Here is an 11,796-nt window from a genome sequence, read left to right on the forward strand (position 1 = left end):
TTGGGGTGATATTTTTTTCTAAATTTCTAGACAACTAACAATTTCTCTCGCTAGTTATCGACAACAAAAGTATGTTGCATCCCGCTTACTTTTCAGTGAATATTTATCGGCTTCAGTGGCTTCCCCGTTATTTTCTGTTGAATAACGGGTAAGTTAGTTGGAACGCCTTCGAAAAATCACTGTGAAGCTCACCGCCAGTCTCGGCAACTTCAGTAATCTACTACATTGCAAATTCAGACACCGAAAATTGCTCTCTGAATCGAATTCCTGATCGACTAATTGCTCATTTTACAACTTATCCCTGTCACCACAGAAAGAGACCTTTACCATGTTCTAGTTGCAGTGGCAAGCAACGAGTTTGTCAAAGTGTAAAAAACTGTGGAATGTACATGTAATGGAATGTACATGTAATGGAATGTACATGTAATGGAATGTACATGTAATGACGAAACGTCTGACTGCTATGGAGAGTCAAGCGCCTGACTTTTTGCTGCCAGTATTTTAGCTATTCACGACCATACTTTCTATCCTGAGACAGATACAACACAATATTTTTTTGTGTTTTGTTTCAAAAACGAACCCACTGCTTTGGCGTGGTAGACACTACCAGGTTCTATTAAAATAAGGAGGACCCGTCTGAAATCTTCCTGTTTGCATCACGGTAGTGCAATTTCACAAGCCTGGCTTCGGTGGCTGATCTGTGCGGGTGGCTGTGTTTACATCACCGCTGATGCTGGAAGAGTGCTGTCGCTCGTGAGTTTAGCGCCGTGTCGCGTTCACAGTTTGTGGTAAGATCTTATGGGACCAAACTGCGGAGGTCATCGGTCCCTAAGCTTACATGCTACGTAATGTAACTTAAACTAACTTACACTAAGGAAAACACACAAACACACACACACACACACACACACACACACACACACACACACACATGCCCGAGGGAGGACTCGATACTACGCCGGGGTGACCCTCGCGAACCGGATCAAGGCGCCTGAGACCACGCGGCTACCCGACGCAGCCATTCACAGTGACCAAAATCAACTAAGTGTAGAAACTGGTAATGACAGAATCTCTCTATGAAAGTACACCTTGAAGTGTAGGTCTGATACTGCCTTCTCAAGATCTAATTCTTTTGAAGTGGAGAGATTCATAGAGGAGGCAGTCAAGTTAACAAGTGATGACATCGCTGGAGTGCACCAATCGGTTTCCGGAAGCTGAGAAATGTGATTAAATTGTTGGGTTTTGTGGATACAATTTAACTCTTAAATATTCTGATGGCAATATTGTTGGGATTATAGTAACCCATGCTGGCTTTGGTTTTAGAACAATTAGTGTTTATGAACTTTCTCTGAAAATAATTCTCGAGCAAATTAATGCTGTGTTGATACCTAATGTAACTATCGTAAGCAACGTCGTCAATACGAGGTCCCCTGCTCTTAAGTTTCAGATTCCCGCAGTGAGTCAAAATCGATATGGTCAATATCGTCTTACATCAGTGTTTTCGGTTGTGCAGCTGTTGTGGTATATGAGGGAGTACCACGAACGTGCGCCGACTGTGATCTCCTAGATATGTTGTCGCTAAGCGTACGCAAAGACGCTTCACAGAATTAACGACCGGTGAGATTGCGGTTGGAAACACTATGTCGCAGCTACCGCTGACACACTGATAGGGGCTGGATTCAAATGGCTCTGAGCACTATGGGACTCAACATCTTAGGTCATAAGTCCCCTAGAACTTAGAACGACCTAAACCTAATTAACCTAAGGACATCACACACACCCATGCCCGAGGCAGGATTCGAACCTGCGACCGTAGCACTCCCGCGGTGATAGGGGCTGGGCATTTCTCTAGTATTCGAATGTCGTGAGCGCATAAGCGGCTTTGTGCTGTTTGAAATTACAAGCGCGCAGTGTCATCAGAGAAAGTGAGGTGCCTGGAGCCTTGCTTGGACCATTGCTGCTTTGCAGGATGCTCGGGAGACGATGCGCAGTCTTAGTAGTGAGATGAGGAAACAGCGTAATAGGCATTAGTGTGTCATGAGTATTACGGCATAGGCCGAGCACGACTCACGGCCACATACAAACTTCCATATGTCGTCAACCATACTGATAAAAACTCAAAAATTCACGATGGACAGTACTATCCTTGAGATATAATTTATTAGGCATCGATTTTATTTTGTTAAGATGACAGAACGATTTGTGGATCGAATAGATGACTCAAATATTGTTTTCACCAGTTTTGTATGCATTCAGGCCGATTTAACTTGCAAGTGACAATCTCTTTTGTCGTCACGGTATTATAGATAAAAATATTGCTTGTCACCAGTAACCTTACTTCCGCTAGGAATGTGGGAAGAGACAAGAGTATATATACTTTTTTTAGGTACACCAGCAGGAGTTTGTCATATGCTGTCTCTGGGGCAGGTCATGTGACTTCCCATTTGTGTAGTTTTCTGTAACTGTCTGCCAAAATTAAATTGGCAACCATGAAACAATATGGAAGATGCTTTGTTATTTTGTGAACTGTGATTTATGTGAGCAGTGAGAACAACGTTTACCTGCAAACCATGTAGCGTGATTTAATGTTTCGACTTGGAACATAGCAGAACTGAACCCAGGGACCAATCTCCTAGACGGGGCTGCAGACATTTTAAACACTTGAGTGTAATCGATAACGTCAACTAAATGTATCTATGCCATCATTTTAACTTACGGAGGCTCAGAGTTTGATAGATGTTTGACATGCAGTGATAGGAAACACCGCAAGCTTTATAACTAGTATAACTACAACTACCATAACAAAAAGACAGCTTGTAAAAATGTCTGAGTGCCTGAAAAGATGTTTACACATCCTGGATCTAAAAACTATGCAATAACTTCTGGAAACAGTAAGTAACTCTCTGTTTTATCTAACTTCGAAATGTTGTAACTGCGTTACGACACAGTGTGTCGCCCTACAATAAGCCTATGTACCTTAACAGGATCAATGGCACCCTGATATCCAAAAAATGATATTAACTGAAAATAAGACCGCTATCGCTCGAAATGCATCATGTATTGAAATAAAAATCACGATTAGTGACCGAATGAGATTTTTTTACGTAAGTGATAACGGTCACGGTAGCAACAGTGATAGCAGTGGGCAAAATTAAGGTTTATTTACATTTTATGAACATAAATAACAATTTTGTCGAGGCAGATTGTTCGCTGTCGTTGTTGCCAGAGATCGCCTGAAAAAAATATTTTGAGATATCCTCACAGGAAACTGTTAAAATGTGGATTTCTAGAAAAAACAGTCAAATGATCAGAACTAAGTTTTGATTAAGCGTAGTAGGAATCCAGTTCACTCACTGCTGTTTTTGCGATCCTGTTTTAAGCTTTTGTCGCAATCTTTCAGTCAAGTCTGTGTCGCTTTACAGTATTAATCTTGGAAATTTCATTTTAGTAGTGCCGCAACCAGTCGGACTGTTTTGTCTCCCTTGAATATTGAACCAATACCTCTAAAATGATTCTTCCATCTAGATCATCGTACAAGAGTCCGCCTCCGCAGCATAGCGGCAGCGTTTCCACTTACCACGCAAGGGGCCCGGGTTCGTTTCCCGGCTGAGGACTGGGTGTTGTGTGTCCGTCATTTTCATCATCATATACCCGCAAGTCGCCGAAGTGTAGTCAACTAAAAAGGACTTGAAATACGGCAGCCGAACTCCCTCGCAAGGGGGCTCCCGGCCAATAATGCCATAAGGTATTTCATTTCGTCGTACGAGAGGTTTGGGCCCGTAGCTTGCGTTCGCAGCATCCTTATCCTTCTCTTATGGAATGGTGGTCAGACATGTCAAACCTTTGCTCCGGAATATGTTAATGCATTACGGCGATAAGAGCGCGCGGGATCTCCGTCGGACCCAGGAATTTTATTATTTCGTCATGCGTCGCCATTGACTGTGCCAGACAAGCTCCCTAGCGGATTATGGATGTCGCCGGGGAGGTTAACAGCCGTATGTTACACTGTTAGAGAAAATTCTTGCCGTCCACCAAAGCTGTGTGCCCTTGGAACACGATTCTGACTTCTGTAGTGGATTGCCGCAACGTGTTCTCGGTGGCTGCAGCGAGTTCCGTCTCTGGAGCCTTGCTTTTATTGATTTTAATAAGGCCGGTCAGTCACGGTTTCTTGATGCAGGTGCTCAAGGCGACCATCTTAATCACACTGCGTGTCAGGTATTATTCAGTCTTTTCACTGATATTCACGCATCTGTCGCAGTGAATGGACGACTTACTCCCCAGATCACCATCCGACGGGGGTTACTGCAGGGCAGCCCGCTCTCCATGTAGCTTTTTGTCCTGTCCTTTGAACCTCTGCTTCGTCGTATTGCTGATCAATTAAGTGGCTGGAAGGTATTAGGAGAAACGTTCTCGGTACGAGCGTATGCAGATGATGTTATGGGATTGCTACGTCGTGTCGCTGATATATCGTTGCTCAAGGACATATTAGATTAATTTTGTTCTCTCTCTGGGGCCAGTATTCTTTTATTTTTAATTTTTTTTTGTCATCGGTCTTTTGACTGGTTTGGTTGGGCCCGCCACGAATTCCTTTCCTGTGCCAACCTCTTCATCTCAGATTAGCACTTGCAACCTACGTCCTCAGTTATTTGCCGGATGTATTCCAACATCTGTCTTCCTTTATAGTTTTTGCCCTCTACAGCTCCCTCTAGAACCACGGAAGTGATTCACTCATGTCTTAACAGATGTCCTATCATCCTGTCCCTTCTCCTTGTCAGTGTTTTCCACATATTCCTTTCTTCTCCGATTCTGCACAGAACCTCCTCATTCCTTACCTTATCAGTCCATCTAATTTTCAACATTCGTCTGTAGCACCACATCTCAAATGCTCCGATTTTCTTCTGTTCCGGTTTTCCCACAGTACATGTTTCACTACCACACAATGCTGTACTCTAGACGTACATTCTCAGAAACTGCTTTCTCAAATTAAGGCTGATATTTGATATTAGTAGACTTCTCTTGGTCACGAACGCCCTTTTTGCCACTGCTAGTCTGCTTTTGATGTCCTCCTTGCTCCGTCCGTCATTGGTTATTTTACTGCCTAGGTAGCAGAATTCCTTAGCTTCATCTACTTCGTGACCATCAATCCTGATGTTAAGTTTGCCACTGCTCTCATTTCTGCTACTTCTCGTTATCTTCGTGTTTCTTCGATTTACTCTCAAACCATACGCTGCACTCAGTAGACTGTTCATTCCATTCGGCAGATCATGTAATTCTTCTTCACTTTCACTCAAGATAGCAATAGCATCAGCGAATCGTATCATTGATATTCTTTCACCTTGAATTTTATTTCCACTCCTGAACCTTTTTTTTATTTCCATTATTGCTTCCTCATGTACAGATTGAACAGTAGGGGCGAAAGGCTGCATCCATGTCTTACACCCTTTTTAATATAAGAACTTCGTTCTTCGTCTTCCACTCTTATTATTCCCTCTTGGCTCTTGTACATATTGTATATGACCCGTCTCTTCCTATAGCTTACCCCTACTTTTTTCAGAATTTCGAACATCTTGAACCATTTTACATTGTCGAACGCTTTTTCCAGGTTGATTTTTCTTTAGTCTTGGTGCCATTATTAATGAACAGAAATGTACGCTATTGCCGTTGCATGGTTTTCAATACGTTGCAATTCTCCTGCAACGGTTGCTGCTCAGCGCAAATCGTTGGGAATTACTGTGGATCGCTGTCCGATGAAAATGGCCGCACTCAATTGGCGAGAGGTGACGAATTGAATTCAAGGGGACAATTGGTGAGTACGAGCGACGTCCTCTTAGTCTTCTTCACAAAACGCGTATCCTACGTTGCATAAATATTCCCGCTCCCTGCGATGATGGCGAGCAAATTGATGTAAATATCCTCTCGTTTCCTTTCGCCAAGTCACATTTTTCGACTTCGGTATGGGGTGGTTGCAAGTTTCCGTCCACTAGAACGGTTGGGACTTCCCAATATGAAAGTGAAGGCTTCAATATTGTTTATACAGCGTACCGTTTTAACATGTACTCGAACAGCTCATTCTATTACATCTCGCTTATTTACGTGTCTTCGTCCGGCCAGTCTGACTCCACGTGCCGATGTCGCCTGGATCAACTCTAAATTTCAGTACGTATGTGAATTTTATATAATAATAAGTTTTCAGGGCGCTGACATTTTATCAGTGACACACCTTATCATCGGATCCTTGCTTTCTCGTTGGGGTGTACAATCATCCCTCTCCCCACTTGAAATGGCCGCGCCTTTGGTATCCTGGAAAACGGTGTGGTTTTACGTTAGTCTTCCTATCCTTCTGTTGGAAGTCGCCTCATCGTGGTATAGGGTCATTCACGGTCAGATCCCGACCAGCGAACACCTCCATCGCATTGGTCTCAGTCCGACTTATCTTTAGGACACATGTCATCAACATATACATTACCACACACGTTTGTCTCTTACGGACGAGAACACTGGCACTGGGTTTGCCGATAACTGGCTTTTCTTGCCCGATCGGCTGAAACTGCTTTCTCGGTTGAACTTCTTCTGTGCCCAGATTTTTCCGTTTTCCCTGGGACCAAGACTAATTCGATCGTATGGCTCCTCGGACACTACGCCTCCCCCCCAGTTCCCCCCCCCCCCCCATATATGGTGGATGCCCATTGGAAATGGCTTCAGCGTTTTCGTGCTTTATTTGCAATTATGTTGCACCTTGTATTTAATCGTCAAGGAATTGGGTAGCTTTTTTCTGAAGCTTTCTCTCATTGTGTTATTCCCAGAGAATAAACTTGTTTCATTATGTGTCCTGGAATTGTGGAATTTTTGTCTACCAACTTTTCTTTTCGTAAAACAAATGACAACAAAATTGAAGAACAAATTTATAAAAATATAAAAAATATAAAATTGTCAAATGAAAAATCCACCCTAGTGCCATTTCCAGGTGAGGGACCAGCGCAGTGACAGGTGGGACGGAGGCACTGTGAGCAGGCCTCGGGTTTCGACCCGAACCAAAACACTGAAAACAATAAAATGCCGACGATTGGAACATCTTTTCAGCGACCCTCTTCAGGACAACTAACTGCTGGATTTTGGTGATGACCTTAAGCTGTCTTATTTCTGCTGTCGGGTGCTACCGGTGTCACATTCTGGGATGCCATTGTACAATTCAGAGAAAAGATTGGATTGAGATGTATCGATCCGCTATTCCTCCACACCAAAGTGTACTTAGAATTCTCTAAGGGCATCCCAGCTGAGATGTCTGGAGCCACCTGACGGCCGAAATAAGACAGTGTACAGGGGTCTAGAGGTAACACCTTTGATTAGTAATCAAAAGGTGTTGGATCGCGGATTCGGGTCTAGCCACTACTTAAATTCTGATTGCAAATCACCAGAAATTGCGGACGAAGACTCCCGGTACGAAGTCAGCCTCATTCTACCAACGGCGCTGTCAAACAAGGCGGAGGAGCAGACAAATTCAGGGTCCACTCTTGTTCTTTGGATGGGAAACTGCCCTAAAAGGCGAACAAATCACCACTGACCAACGGCATGAGGATGTAGAAGGCAATGGAAAACACTGCATTAAAGAGAGACGATGTGTATCGACAGCACATGTGGCCTGTAACAGAAAAATTGTCATGATGACCTCTGCATTAGCAAAGGATTCCGGACTAGTCCCCCATTGGGATCACAGGGAGGGGACTGCCAAGGGGGAGGTGACCATGAGAGAATGATTCAATAACCAACGAAAAGATGACGTTCTGCGAGTCGGGACGCGGAATGTCGGAAGCTTGAATGTGGTAGGGAAACTATAAAATCTGAAAAGGGAAATACAGAGTCTCAGTCTAGATATAGTAGGGATCAGTGAAGCGAAATGAAAAGAGTATTTCTGGTCAGACGAGTGTAGGGTAATATCAGCAGGAGAAGAAAATGAAGGAATGGGGTTAGATTATTTAAGAATAGGAAAGTAGGACAAAGAGGGTATTACTGTGAACAATTCAGTGATAGGGGTGGACTACAAACCATCTCCGAAACCAATAGTTCAGCTGTACATGCCGACGTCGGAAGCAGAAGAGGAAAAGATAGAGAAAGTATATTGAACGGGTAATTCAGTACATAAAGGGAGCTGAAAATCTAATAGTCATGGGAGACTAGAATGCAATTGTAAGGGAAGGAGCACAAGAAAATGTTACGTCAGAATATGGACTTCGTAGTAGGAACGAGAGAGGGGAAAGACTAATTGAGTTCTGAAATAAATTTCAGCTAATAACAGCGAATACTCAGTTCAACAATCAGAACAGGTGGTAGTACACATGGGAAAGGCCGAGAGATGGGGGAAGATTTCCAGTCACCTTACATCATGGTGAGGGAGATATTTCGAAATCAGGTACTGGGTTATAAGGCGTACCAAAGATCAGATACAGATTCAAATCACAGTTTAATAGTGATGAAGAGTAGACAGATTCTTAAGACAGTAGTGAGGAAAAATCGGTGCACAAAGAAGTGGGATACGGAAGTACTAAAGAGTGAAGGGATATGCTTGAAGTTCCCTCAGGCTATAGTGGCTCCTATAAAAAAAGGATAAAAAAAGGAGAGCAGAGAGCAGGAGAATTATCTAGTGGTTAGTCGCCTTCGTGAGGACCACTTCAAAGACGGTCGGAAACTCAGTATTCGAGGTTTTTTCATTTTTAAGATGGAGAGCTTTATTTTTTAGGGCAATCTAATACCGAAATGAATAACACAAAATTTTGTACTGGAGTAAAATTACACGTTAAAAAAGAGTATATATTGTTGAAGAGAGCATCACAAATCTTCAGTGCGACTTTAAGTTGACCCTGATTACAGACTGGTTTCCTACGAGTACTTTGGTGCACACATTAAGACGTGTACTCATACTTGTTAAATAAACTACCAAATTGGTTGCAGGCTGTCGGTTTGAAGAATGATTTCGTATATTTTGTCTTTAAGTGAGTTATAGGTCGCTGGCGACATGCAAAGACCGCTTAAGCACTGTTTTGTCTGCTGTGTAAGTTATATCTTTGTCTACATAGCGAAAGCATATCTGTTTGCTATATTTTGGAGGCTGTACCATGCTGATCTATCAGTAGCGTGGTACTTATGTTTAGACTGTACATGCGGACGGAGATGAAGCATCTGTCGTTCTTCTTCCGCTTATTGCTGGGGCTAGACGTATAGTTATCATTATGTGGACGATAACTGCAACTTTCGTGGTTCTGTTTGTTAAGGTAAAATGTCTTGTCTTTTTTATGTACTTACTGAAAAAGCGATTTCTGAGCTGTTACACATGGTTATCAGCTCCGTACATGTGCTTTCCTTGCGACCAAGGTTAAATCTGCTGTTAAGAAACTGTTCCATTTTCATGGATTAATATCAGTCTATCGTTAACTTATCCATGTATACAGGTCATGCCTCACATTACTATTCCACTTATTTACTATTACTACGGGAATATGAGGTGTTCTAGGGTTGACTGATGGCCATAGATGTTAGGTCCCATAGTGCTCAGAGCCATTTGTTCTAGGGTTCTTTCTTCTGAAAATATGTGAAACTGAATTACACATGGTCCCTATGGGAGCATTAGTAACAGTATTACTAAGTTTTGGTGTTCGCCTAATGAATAATAATCGAAGGCCACTTTATATTCTCTGTAACTATTTTCATCCCGGAGCCACTTACGAATTTATCAGGTTTTCGTATCCAAACTGCATTTGATTAAATGTTCTTTATCTGATTTCGTAGCTGATGCGACCACAGCTCACAGAATACGTTCTGCCTTCAGTAGGATCTTTATTCAGATAAGCTGACTCGGCAGATGATACATTGCGGTGTGTGACTAACTAACTGGTGGCACAGGGTTTCACAAAGTTGACATTTGGGTAATGCTCCCGTTTTCTGCGTAACATTTATTTATTATTTCTTTCCGTGCCTATTACAGCGATCATGGGGGTAGTTCTGAGCAGCTGAGAACTAGACACGTGCCAATGCTCAGGTTGTGGAGAGTGCCGATTGTGATAAAATCTTCTTACGAGTAAGTTTTGCACTCTACAACAAGGGGTCTACAGCTCCATTGCACTCATTTTCTCTGTAAGAGAGAGTGAACTTCAGTTTTAGGCTGTATTAGCAAGTTCGAACCTGTTCGTTGTAATTTTTCGTTATTTAAAAGCTTGTTCAGGTCTCCTCGTATTTCTCTTGGCGCTACGAATGTTTCCCTTACTTCTGAATATCTCACCAGGAGAAGTCAGGTGGCGTTATTTCTCATTCATGAGTGAGAATTTTGTATACGAATGGGGACATTTTCAGGGCATTAACGCTCATGTCATACCAGCTACGTATGTGATTAGATTTAGACAGGATTAGGAGGCTTTCAATGTAAAGGGGGCGGATTGAATCGGCACTACGTAACAGTTGACGTACTAATTTTCCTCTCTCTCTATGTTCTTAAAGCGCGTTTTGGAAACAAGTCACTTAGGGAAAATGGAAATGCAACGCTGTCAGCCGCATCCTGTGACGCTCTGCCTGTCCAACAGTGCTGGTCCGGAGAAAGCGCCGCGGCTCAACAGAGAACTGCTCGTGACGTCACAGCCACGGCCAATGGTCCTGCAGCGTCTGCAGAAAAACGGCTTATACCGTACTCGAGAGCTTCGGTGTTGCCTGCCGTGATAGTCTAGTGGTTAGGACATTGCGTTGTGGCCGCAAGAACCCAGGTTCGAATCCTGGTCACGGCATTTGGGTTATATTTTTATCTAAATTTCTAGGCAACTAACAATTTCTCTCACTTGTTATCGACAACAAAAGTATGTTGCACCCAGCTTACGTTTCAGTGATTTTTATCGGCTTCAGTGGCTTCCCCGTTATTTTCTGTTGAATAACGGGTAAATAGTTGGAACGCCTTCCAAAAATGACTGTGAAGCTAATCGCCAGTCTCGGCAACTTCAGTAATATACAACATTGCAATTCAGACACCGAAAATTGCTCTCTGAATCGAATTCCTGATCGACTAATTGCTCATTTTACAACTTATCCCTGTCATCACAGAAGAGAGACCTTTCCCATGTTCTATTCGCAATGACAAACAACGAGTTTGTCAAAGTGTAAAAATTTGTGGAATGTACATGACGAAATGTGTGACTGCTATGGAGAGTCAAGCGACCGACTTTTCCGCTGTCAGTATTTTAGCTATTCACGACCGCACTTTCTATCCTGAGACAGATACAACACAACATTTAATTTTTTGTGTTTTGTTTTAGAAACGAACCCACTGCTGTGGCGTGGTAGACATTACCAGCTTCTATTAAAATAAGGAGGACCCGTCTGAAATCTTCCTGTTAGCATCATGGTAGTGCAATATCACAAGCCTCGCTTCGATGGCTGATCTGTGCGGGTTTGCTGCGTTTACATCACCGCTGCTGCTGGAAGAGTGCTATCGCTGGTGAGTTTAACGCCGTTTCGCGTTCACAGTTTGTGGTAAGATCTTATGGGACCAAACTGCTGAGGTGTGGGTCCCCAAGCTTACACACTACGTAATGTAACTTAGACTAACTTACTTTAAGGACACACACACACACACACACACACACACACACACACACACCCATGCCCGAGTGAGGACTCGAACAGAATCTCTCTATGGAAGTATACCTGGAAGTGTACATCTGAGAATGCCTTCACAATACCTAATTCTTTTGAAGTGGAGGGATTCATAGAGGAGGCAGTCAAGTTAACAAGTGATGACATCGCAGGAGTGCACCAATCGAT

General features: G+C 43.0%; 1 non-coding gene across 1 annotated transcript; it reads left to right on the forward strand.

Moving 5' to 3' along the window:
* Positions 1-10,694: 10,694 nt before the first annotated feature.
* Trnah-gug lies at positions 10,695-10,766 on the forward strand. The gene has a single exon. It is a non-coding gene; the product is annotated as a tRNA-His (tRNA).
* The last annotated feature ends 1,030 nt before the right edge of the window (positions 10,767-11,796 follow it).

Source organism: Schistocerca americana, chromosome 2 (genome assembly GCF_021461395.2).
Source record: "Schistocerca americana isolate TAMUIC-IGC-003095 chromosome 2, iqSchAmer2.1, whole genome shotgun sequence".
NCBI classification, from domain to species: Eukaryota; Metazoa; Arthropoda; class Insecta; order Orthoptera; family Acrididae; genus Schistocerca; species Schistocerca americana.